The sequence below is a fragment of the Saccostrea cucullata genome, unplaced genomic scaffold (assembly GCF_032062105.1).
Source record: "Saccostrea cucullata isolate Sc308-1 unplaced genomic scaffold, CSIRO_AGI_Scuc_v1 ctg902, whole genome shotgun sequence".
Lineage (NCBI taxonomy): Eukaryota > Metazoa > Mollusca > Bivalvia > Ostreida > Ostreidae > Saccostrea > Saccostrea cuccullata.
The window spans coordinates 155001-167013 of record NW_026931814.1 but is presented as its reverse complement, the minus strand read 5'-3'; the positions used below and the strand labels follow the sequence as shown (position 1 = coordinate 167013).

The 12013-nt window shown below is 33.3% G+C and overlaps 1 protein-coding gene across 6 annotated transcripts in view; it reads left to right on the top strand.

Moving 5' to 3' along the window:
- The first annotated feature begins 7447 nt into the window (after positions 1-7447).
- LOC134233571 (uncharacterized) overlaps positions 7448-12013 on the top strand; it is a 30424-nt gene continuing 25858 nt past the window's right edge. For 3 of the 6 annotated variants that reach the window (XM_062715538.1, XM_062715539.1, XM_062715534.1), the window contains exon 1: positions 8665-8919. The gene's annotated coding sequence lies outside the window, so the exon portion shown is untranslated. Of the gene's footprint in view, positions 7592-8663; positions 8920-11437; positions 11584-12013 lie in introns of those variants that run through there. The other 3 variants (XM_062715535.1, XM_062715540.1, XM_062715536.1) reach the window with 3 other exon arrangements.

The following is a 12013-nucleotide window of genomic DNA, read 5'->3' as shown; positions in this document are numbered from 1 at the left end:
GGTATGTTTGTTGTTAGTAGACCTGTAAGCGAAAACAAATGATTTAAAAACAGGTCACTTAATAAGATAAAATGAGTCCATGTCTATGTTTAGCTCTGGGACACCCGAAATAATTAATTGTCAGTAAAAGAGTAAAACAGGAGGTGCACAGTGGTATTATGTAATAAAGAATCATTGAAATTATTATAAAAGTATCATTAAATTTTATTTAGTGTTAGACGAGGAGTTGCTGATGAGAGATGGGCACCCTTCTATATTAAGGAAATAATTACAACGGGAAACTACGTTTTGCTACCGAAAACCCCAAATATGTGTTGGATCAAAAAGCAAAATATGAGCGCAATGGCACTCAATCTAATATTAGATAACACTGGCACTATGTAACAAAGACATGCTAGGAGCTCCTCGGGTGGCTTGTACAACGCACACTACATTTTTCACTCTAATGTAGCGTAGCGGGGTCAGATGAGGATTGCCGATTGTAACAAAGATTCTGTGTAAGAAATTTAAGGGGAGTTGCGGATAAGAGATTGGTACCCCAAAGCGTAACAGACTGACGTACAGACGGATGGGGCCACAGTGAGCAACCAGAGTTTTACATTCATGAATAAGAAAAGTCTTCTGCTTAAGAGCAAGAAGGTCACGAGTTGTAACATTGATATGGAAGCAATCTGGGGTAGTGCAATAAATTCAAGTTTGTTTCCCAATACTGAACTGGTTTCTACTCCGAACCAATGTGTTCAGGTGAGCGATGTGACCCATAGGCCTCTTCGTTTAGTATCCGTGACACTGTATAAAAAGAAAGATAACTCTATGATAATTCAGTTTTGTGTATACAATACTACACCCACAAGACACAGGGGCTTGTCACGAAATATTTCTCTTCTTTTAATATAGTTACCCCTATTATAAAAAAAACATGTATTAAATGTATTTTTATAGTAGGGGTAACTATATTAAAATAAGAGAAATATTTCGTGACAAGCCCCTGTGCCACAAGATAAAAAAAATACCTAATACCTACATTTGTATAATAATTGATTATAGGTATCACGTTTTTTTATACGTGATACCCCACCATTAAAACCAGAATCATTACAAAATTTCGATAAAATTGATAGGTACGCAAAATTCCTGCGATACACGACAGGCACAAGCACTTGTTTCGGAGATAAAACTTAATTTTAACACAATAATAACACTAAATATCATTTTTTTTTTATCAAGTGCCAGTTTTTTTTTTCTTCAAAATTTAGAAGTTCGTCCAGAACTTTAAAAACAGGTCATACTTAATTCACTTCGCTTGTTAGTATGGCAAATTCGGGGGGGCACAACCCTATACCCACCTATCCCATCACAAAGATTTTTCACTTAGCCTAGTGGCATTTTTACAAAAAATTGCATAAACAGACTCTATTCAAACCCGTTTTTCAACCAGTGTGAAATGTAAGTGACCTTTTATATGAATTGATCTCCGTTAATCAAAATTTTCTATACTCAAGAACATCTTCATCTTAGGCAATAACCTTGATTTTTCAGATATTCTTGATATCAAAAAGAAAAAAATAGAATTCTTCATCCTTAAAGTCTCTCTGAACCGTTAAATTCCGGAAGAAAATATTTCTTGAATTATTTTTCATTGTTATTTATTTATTTATTTATTTATTTATTTATTTATTTTTATTTTATTTTATTTTATTTTATTTTATTTTATTTTATTTTATTTTATTTTATTTTATTTTATTTTATGTTATGTTATGTTACTTTATTTTATTTCATTTTATTTTATTTATTTATTTATCTGTTTATTTATTTATTTATTTATTTATTTATTTATTTATTTATTTATTTATTTACTTATTTGTTTGTTTGTTTGTTTGTTTGCCACTTCACGGTAACTGTGGTACTGCTCTTCTGCAGGGCAAGTCATACCAAAATGAATCATTTAATTTTGGCCCTGCAAAAGAGCAGTGCCACAGTTATCGTGAAAGAGCCAATATTAAAGTAAATCAAGCATCATGTGACACCACCCCCCCCCCCCTTTCCCTTTCCCATTTTCCGAATCTTGAAGCAAAGGGAAGTAATTCAATTTACTTTAGTCGTACTAACATTCGATTTCATACAGAAGCTTTTTCATGCATATTGATCAACTTCATTTTAAAACTTTTATGTGACACGGATGTATTGATGTCAAACCACCAAGCGGCAATCTGACTTTCTACATCTAACGTTTTAACTATTCCACTTTCATGTGTTAGTGTTATACTTGCATTTACATTTGTTCTATGCTGCATGATTCGGTACCATCAAACGATCTTAGGTAATGTATAAAATACATGTATCAGAGTATGTATTAAATATCCCCGGATACAGGTTGAAAAACTCCCATTCCTGTCAACATGAAAATATTCTGTGCATGATTTCAAAATATTAATAAACGTAAATATATGATTTAAGATAATTGATTGCTTTGACTTTAAACTTAAATTAGAGCCACACATTATATATTTTTTTACAGACAATGTTATCAACCTAAACAAACTGTTATGTTATGTTCAGCTGATGCACTGACTGCATGTCCACCTCTACATGTATATTAAAATTACTTCATTCATCTATTACTTGATTGATGACATTCTTTATACTTACTAGAAATTCAAACAATTTGAATCTTTTGTTGGCAAAGTTATTCTTTAAAAAAAGAAAAGCTTTCCAAGATCTAACCCAAATTACCTGGTACAGTAGTTGAAATTATTTCACACACATTCCTAGCTGACATGCTACACTAAGTACTAATGATGATGAATACTCTGATAATTACTGTACATGTATTTATTTATTGTCCTTTGACCATATGTTGACATGAAAGGATGTCAAACACTTTGAAATGAATGATGACAAATTTTATTATATATTGCAATGTACGTAACATAAACAATGATAGTCATGAATGCACTGGAATGTCAATATTTTGTATGATTAAACTATCACTTGGAAGCGCAAATAGCAAAAATAGCTTTACCTTTTAGTTTAGGCCATAATGAATAAATTGCTAGGTTCTCATCCGAATTTTTTTAAAAATGAGGCGGGCGGGCGGCTTTTATTTTATATTTTTTATTTTTTTTCAATTTTGCAGATTTTTTATTGACCTGGTCAATCGATGTAATTTTATCTTCAGTACCTGAATAAAAGTCATAGTAAAGGTTCAATTATCTCTTTCTTCACATCATCACCAATCTTTTTCAACCAATGACCCTTGTTTAAAATATATACGCATGTATTACAGTAATTACCATCTTTTCAGATGTCAAAATCATGTCGACTTTCGCGGGATTTAAAACGAAAGTAGAATGGTAGATGAATACCGATCCCGATCAGAATTAAGACGAAGAAAAACAGAAATAAAAAAAATTGAGGCGGGGGTATAAAATCTGGGTGGGCGGGGATGAGAATCTAGGAATATTTTTATTATGGCCTTACAACCTATTTTTTTCAAGGCATTTTTACAATTTATTTACTATACTTTATTAAAAAAGATTGATTGATTGTATGTTATTTAACATCCTTTTTGAGAATTTTTCACTCATATGGAGACGCCACCACTTGCCGGTGGAGAGCTGCAAATTTTGTCCTATAGTCGGCACTTAGAGCCACTGAGCAGGGAGGGAACTTTTTCGTGCCAGCACCTACTGCAACATGGGTCCTCGGTTTATGCGGTCTCCTCCGATGGCCCAGTCTCCATGTCCCATAGTGGGATTCAAACCTGCAATTTAATGATCGACTCCTTACTTCAGGACTCTAAAGCAGATGCTCTAACCACTGCGCCACCAGAGCACCTTTATTAAATAGGACAGATATTTTGCAGTTCATTATTTAGATGATTAGTAATAGACATGGCCGTGTGCCAGTGTTTTCCAGTCAGAAAATACTGCAATGATTTAATAGTTAACCGTTATTAATTTTCAGGTCATGAGGTCACAGGTTACCAGTCTATCAGTTGTCAGGTCAAAAGGTCCAAGGTCACTTAGTGGATTTTAAAGTCATTAGCCTGCATGTTTTCTGTTTCATTTCTGCCAGATATTGTCCCACCAGTATTCTGGATCATGTGTTCAATCCCTGACCGCTACTGACCTAAGACAATAAACAATATGTTACAGTAGCAACTTTTTCCTTCACCAAGCAGAAGTGATGGTTGGGGGGTCCTTCGGAGGAGACCTTATAAAACCAATTGAGGCCCTGTGTCACAACAATCGTTAGCACAATAAAAGTTCTTTCTCAGCTCATAATGGCCCTGAGTGATGATCAAAGGTCTAAATTTGATGTGCTTCAGCGGTTATATGGTGACATAAATCTGAGTGAAAAAATCTTGAACGGGATGTAAATAGCAAACAATCAATCAACCAGTATTTTGGAAAAATTTTGCTTGCTTGACATCAAATCTTGTGCAGATTTTGGCTGAGAAAAGTAAAACATTTTTGATAGAAATCAATGGTATAGCAGATGCAAAAAGTTCAAATTAAAAATTTGCTGCTGTTGATATTATCAGCAGAGGATTTAAGGCCACAATGTATTAACTCATTTATCTTGGACCAGTATATGCTACACATAATGCTGCCATATTCCATCCTGTCTCAAATTTAAATGTTATTTGTACTAAGTAGAATACTTAGTCTGGGCACATATTAGGTTCTGGAAATCTTTGCTATACAGTATATTCAAAAGGTTACATTCTTAGTAAGAGTCGCAGCATTGATTGATGGATATTGATATCTCCATATTGATATTAAGGAGAGAAAATACTAGTACTTTTGTTTTTAGAATGTATTGGTAGCATATCAGTAAAAGTGTACACAAAATTTCCTGAAGAGTCTACAATCTCTGCATGATGTATTTTGCTCAGTATATGAGTGATAGCAGCTAGATTACAGTGGAGGTCCTTGAAAATATACAACTGTATAATTGAGAAATTAAAGATATCAATTTTGAATATAATTTTACAAGAGATACATGTTTAGTGCAAATCCATTTTGAACATTAAGAAAAAGATAATTCATGCTTCAGATCTTGATACTGAAACTCGATAATATTGTTGAGATAATTTTTAATTTGTTAAATTATTATTCCAAGAACTTAAAAATATTAAACTTGGGCAGCAATTCAAATCTGAGGTTGAGAACAACTCTAAGTATCGCTTGTTGTAATGAGCATTCCAAGGAGCACTTTTGTTTAACGTGTACCACTGGCTTAGACAGGAGGGGAACTAGCATTGGTTTTGATTTTTTATTTGAAAATGGATGGGGGCCCAGCAGTTAACTGAAGTGAATTATCATAATTTGTATATGAATGTGAAGAATTTTCATTGCTGGCAGTTGTGTTTAATTTGTGATAATTAACTCTCTTGAAAGCTTTGTTCAGGGCAAGGTGTGCTTAATGTAGATCACCTGTACTTACTACCTGTATAATATATAGAAAATGTGATTTACCTACATGTATATTATCAACTGATCTAAAAAAAATCTAACATATTACATACAAAAAAAAATTTTTGGCATTGCCCATGATACATGTATTTGAACTAAGAAAAATTATAGTGGTTGCTACTAAATAATTAAATATTTTGATAGCTGTATAATGTACCAGTATACACATTAAGTTAAATTCTGCCAAGTATAAAAAAAAAAAAAGAATAATTCAAGATGTAATATCTCATTCATTTGATCAAAAATTTACATAACATTTTATTAACCTTGTTAACTGTGTTGCCTATATGTTACAATGACTTATTCCTTACTACTAATTAAATTAGTACTTTAAGTCAAAGTACCTTATGATAGAATTATAAATGCATTAGTACTGTAACAGTTGGAGATATTTTCATGAAATATTTAAAAATGATCATGCATAAACCGTAAAATAACCCCAACACATTTTCAAATTTTACAGTTTGAAGACCAGATGATTTTTAAGATCAATTTTATATTTCATGGTGAATTCATCTATATGTACACTATTGAGGTCAAGGATCACAGAGAAACACAGGTATGTATTTGTGACTGGAAATTGCGAAAGCAAATACATGTAGGTTGACTGTCATTGGGGCATCTACACCATTACTCAAGTCTGTTCTACTTTAAAGTATATAGAAGTAACTTCACACTGCTTTCTTCTTGATTATTCTGTGTAAAAAAGGTAGAACTGGTGACAAAGTTGCTTAACTGACATAGACATTATATGTACCATAAATGTCCATTGATAGGACAGGTAACGTTTACCTGGACAATACAGAGTTGTGATAAGTCCCCCGCGTGGAATGTCAAATGTTTACCTTTCTGATTATACTATACCATTGCAGCACAACAGAAGGCCTGTTTCTTTTTAACCAGTTTGACGTTTTGAGGGAGGGTCGGACTGTCTTTTATTCTCACTGAGAATATAGGTAAGATTAAGGAGTTCTTCATTCTTTGGTTTTACGTAGGTGTTTTACAAATGCAAAATGTAACTTTAACTAACCATGCAATTGTTTAATTACTACATCAATCTGTGTTTCTTTCAGTTAGTGGAATATCTACACTTAAATATCTTGTTACAGGTTGTTGTGCATTCAAGCATTGAAGGTTCTCCTTTGGGAGGTGATGACACGCTCTACAGGAACATTATATTTTTGACAAGAACGTATTTTCCTTCATTAAAACTGGGTCAAAGGATTTCTCAGTTACAAATTCGTGTCATTTTGGAGGAAATACTTGCCTTGTGGAAACATTCTGAATATTTTTGTTGTAGAATAAAATTATTTTAAAAAGTGACCGTTTTCTAAACTAGGATTCATATTCCAGGGACTTACTTCTTACAAGGTAAGTAACTGGAAATAAACAAAGGGTATCTCATTTGTCCAAACTAAATGCAGTACTAATAACAAACAGTGTACAAGTTCAATGTAAGTGTCTCCTTGAGGAATTTTAATGGCTTCTTAGGTTTTCTTTGAGAATCTTGTCGTAAATTAAAGTTCAAATAATAGCCGGGTGTAAATGGGTGTCATAAAAACAGTAAATAATTGATTCACATGACAGCTAACGTTGGATACAAAAGTTTTATCTGTGAGTTGAGAGAGACAGTATCATTATTGTTGTGTGGGGACTATGAACATTGGATAATTTCACAGATTATTTGTGTGCAGCTAGAATTATTTACCTGGAGACAACATCACAAGATCCTAATCCTATGATATCTCAATCTATTAAATATAATCTTGTAAGTTTTTGGTGACCACAACAAAGTTGTTCAAATTATAAGTATGAAATTGTATCACATGCTGTTTAAGGATGCAGGAAGTTGTTAAAGTGAGCTGGCTATAAACAACCAACAAACAAAATACTTGATGTTGACCTTACAAGTCCTTAACTCGACAAACCCTCCTACGGATGAGGAAATGAGACGCATTGTTCGTGTTCTTTGTCTTGGACATCTCTGTGACCTCTACACTGTGACGACCCAGCATGGACACTTAAGCCAGGTGTAGAGGGCCTGTCTGTAGCATCTCCATTTTTGTATAGGATTTTATAAAAGGAAAAAAGAGATTACAGGGTAATCTAAGGTAACTTCATGAGGAGTGACAACATTCTTTGATTTGAATGTTATTATCTTGATACCCTCAGATCTTTAGGGATTGAAATATGCATCATTTATGCATGTTTGTAAGTTTTTTGGTAGTTTGTGTATTCATGATGAGAGACATTCTTGTCTTTTCATAGATAAAAAAAAGTTAGGGACAGGTTTTTAAACCTAAAATCAGGGTATGGTTGGATGAAGGCATGGAATGCAAGGGATCTGTTAATTATCTGATCTATAGATTCTAAAGATGATAAAGTGTTGAACTGTGGCATTTAGCAAGTAATTTCAATATACACAGTGATTAGTACAGCTTGGTTAGTACATTTAGTATTGGTGTCTGGGCTGTCTGGGTATACACAGTGATTAGTACAGCTTGGTTAGTACATTTAGTATTGTTGTCTGTCCAGTATACACAATGATTAGTACAGCTTGGTTAGTACATTTAGTATTGGTGTCTGTGCTGTCCAGTGTCCACAGATATTAGTACAGCTTGGTTAGTACATTCAGTATAGGTGTCTCGGCTGTCCAGTATGGACAGTGATTAGTACAGCTTGGTTAGTACATTTAGTATTGGTGTCTCAGCTGTCCAGTTGTGGTCACTCGGATGGTCATGCAATGTCTGCCCCCTGGTCCTATTCTGGACAAGCTGAGGTGATATTTATTGGACTAGGAAGTTACCTGACAAGGTGCTTCTTAAATCACAGGGAATACATGGGATGACATTGATGGCCATGCAGGAATTCAAGATTCCTTTAAATAAAACAGATTTATAGGGAAGACTTGTTCCTATGTATGATGCATAGCATCAAAAGAGAATTGCTATTTCTTGTCATCAGACACCTGTCTTTGCCTTATTACTCCCTTATATAGAATTTCTTGTTCTTCAGCCTGAATTTTTAATGAGTCTGCATGTGTATTGATCTGAGTCTGTGAGAGTATTGACGATATGATAAAGACGTGTGTCTTTGCTTCTGTGTGAGCTCAGACCATGTGATCAGCAGATTTGTTTGTTTTCACTGCATTGTACAACAATTAAAACCGAGTTACGCATGCACTGCTTGCTCACTTGTCTGAAAATGAGTGATGATTTTCCCAGACAAGGCATATCTGATGGATTTCATTTATCACAGGATTATAGAAAGCTAGTGTTTTTGGATCAATGTCGCATGGCGGAATATAATTTAGATTGATTTTTTTTCCTTTGTGTGATCAAGAATTTAAATATTGCATGAAGATCAGCAGTATTGAAATACAGGAGGATGAATGGAATAATATTGGTAGCCATGGTGCCTTATTGATACATTGTATATGGTAAGGATATACATGTCAAGTAATGTGATACAGTGGATTTCATACAGGCTGACCTTGGCAAATCTAATAAGTTCATGGTGACATATGGTTTCAAGTTATTCATTAGTTTTAATGTATTGTAATCATTTTCTTGATTTGAATGTCACTGATTGTTATATACGGTAAACTGATTTACAAAATCCATCATCTTACCAGCTATTAATCTGCTAGCCTCATTTTTACATAAGTAAATTGAAAGGCTGCTATATCTTTCAGTTTTAGTCAAACATTAATATATTGATGTTAAACTGTGATACAAATATGATTTTATCCTCATTGCATTATATTTCACGTATAATCTTTCCCTACTATTATTGTATGCATTAACTTATCAAAGAAACTTTGTACAGATTTATACATATATTTTTGATTATTGTTGCAAACAGTTACTTTGAACATATCCATTCTTACATATATTTCATGCATTGATCTAGAGGAGGGTCGGAGTGGTGGGGGTTGGGGGGTTGGACCCCCTCTCCCACTCCCATGGAATCTGCAGAGTTTTTAATGTATTTTTGGGTAGGAATTAATTTCTTTTGACTGGGATGCCCCCCCCCCCTTCTGGAAAAAAATTCCTGGATACGTGCCTTTATTTTGTTGTTGCCTGAGTGATTAAAAAGTAAAAATTAATTGTAGTCTGTCACTGTGATCTTAATAAATCATATAAAAAAGAATACTTTTTTTTATTGCCATCCTTCTGTCAGATTAAGTAGCACTGTTTCCATGTTTCCATGTTTCCACTGTTTCCACTGATCATGCAGTGACATACTGTAAAAATTGGGACATTTCAATTCAGAAACAGTTGTAATATTCATTGTAAAAGCTCTGAGAGCCTTGGAGTTAATATTGATTGGTATAAGATCAGAGATTTCTCTTCACTGTGGCTAGATTTGCTTTAAAGCAATTAGTAGTGAGGCATAAAAACCAAGTGGGAATGTGTAGTGATGTGTAAAATATGGGCTTTTGTTTGCATTTCTTTTTTCAATCAACGCATGTAAATCTTATTTGGTAAACAATAAGGTGGTACATCTGTTTCATTATTAGATGTACACTACCCAGTGAGTAAATTATTAAGTCTTTAATATTTTTAGTTTTTCACATTACAGAAATATCAAGTTCCCATTTACTGTCAGTATTTGATAGTAATATTAACCAAGTACAAGTACCAGGTATCCCAAAATACCTTTGTCAGTACTGTTTTTCTTTGTGTTTTATAGATTTATCATACTGAAAGATCTCTTCCATATTACATCATCAGCATAGAAATCTTTCTTTTTCTGAGGGTCATATTGAAAGGAGTGTAGCTCTTTGAATAGTTATGTTCTGTGCAATTGGCTAGACAATACATACTTCTTCAAAGTTGACGGTCAACCTTGGATTGAATGCCCAGTGTATTTATCATCCATGACTGAATTGGTACACATTAATTTACCATATTTGATAACCTGTGAAGTTTTTTTTCTCTTCTAATTTGGCAATACCAACAGACTACTACCAGGTAAGTTCAGGTGTACTTGTTGGATGATAGATTATATGTATACCTAGGTTTATTGTTATCAAATGAATGGATTATACATGTACCAGCATATCTACATCACTGATTTACATTTATGCCAATATTATGCTTTTCTACAAAAATAAATCCTGCTTTTCCACAACAAATCATTATAATGCTATTCTAGGATTATATTTTTTGCTTTTCCGTGATTTATTTTAACATGCAGATACTTCTTCTTTTTACCAGATAAATATCTTACCACAGGAGTTCCTCTGCATCATTATAAAGTAGTATATTGGTCAGCTAGATAATACAAGGTCCACCGGAGCTATGTCATGTTTAAGTTAATCAACCTGTGGGGCTACCTGTGAGCTAGTATTTGAATTAGCTATATAGTGAATGTAAGGCCTTTGACAGGTGAATGAAGTAATTGAATTAATTAACGGATGCAGCTAAGGAGTTATGAGTTAACTAATTTTATGTTCAAGGCCAAACTTGTCAAATGCATTTAGTTATCTACCTTTGGTGTCTCAATAGAATTGATCAAAAAAATTTAGCTTTTTCCTTATTCCAATATGAAATATATTTCAGCAGTGTAATTTCCTTGATTTTTTTTAAATAATGTTCATTCATATTTTGTCAATTATGCAATCATAAGTCATCTATCAAATGAGTGAAATCTATTGATAAGTTAATTGATATATTGACAAGCATTAGTCAGTAAAGTTGGAAATTATTAGGACAGTGGGTGTATAAGTTAAATTAATCAGTCATTCCATGTATTTTGGGGAGTAAACCTGCGTTATATTGTCTAGATAATCCTAATTTGAGGAAACACGATACCCAGATTCATGCAATGCTTTGACAAATTGCTGTGTTTTCCCAGGCCATCTGTAACATACCAACTTTCTTTGATACACATGCACTGCAAACAAATTACAGGCTTTTCTTTATTACATTATGTTCACAAAAGATATGTTAACAGCGGACTAGTAGATAAATGGAGCAGAGCTTTCTCTGTTATCGTTAGGTGCAAATTAAATGAGGTTGGATCCAGCATAATTAAAACAATGTTAAAGAACATTGTGCCGTACGAGATTCAAGGTGTTGAGTTTAAACTCATTGGAGTAAGTAAATGTGTACTATAAATTCTTTATTATAATGAGAAATACATGTATTACCAAAAAAATTAGTAAATATTAATTATTGTTTATATAATGGTAGATTATATTTTGGCATCTTTTAGAATACTTGTACAACATTATAGCATTAAAAAATGTCCTCTGAATCACAGGAACTAAGTGTATCAGGTATGTTCTGGTAACGAGTGCCTAGTTCAATTATTACTTACCTCTGAAAAGAGACCTCAAGATCTAATCCTATGTGACAGTGCTGAGATATGGATATGAGCTTGTATGACTATGTTACCCTCTCACATCTGTTTTGTGACATAGAGTGTGTTTGCCCTCAGACTAAGACATCTGGATTTATCTTACTGAGAAAGGGTTATGTTGATGAACAAACAGATTTAATTTTATTCAATGTGATTTTATTGTT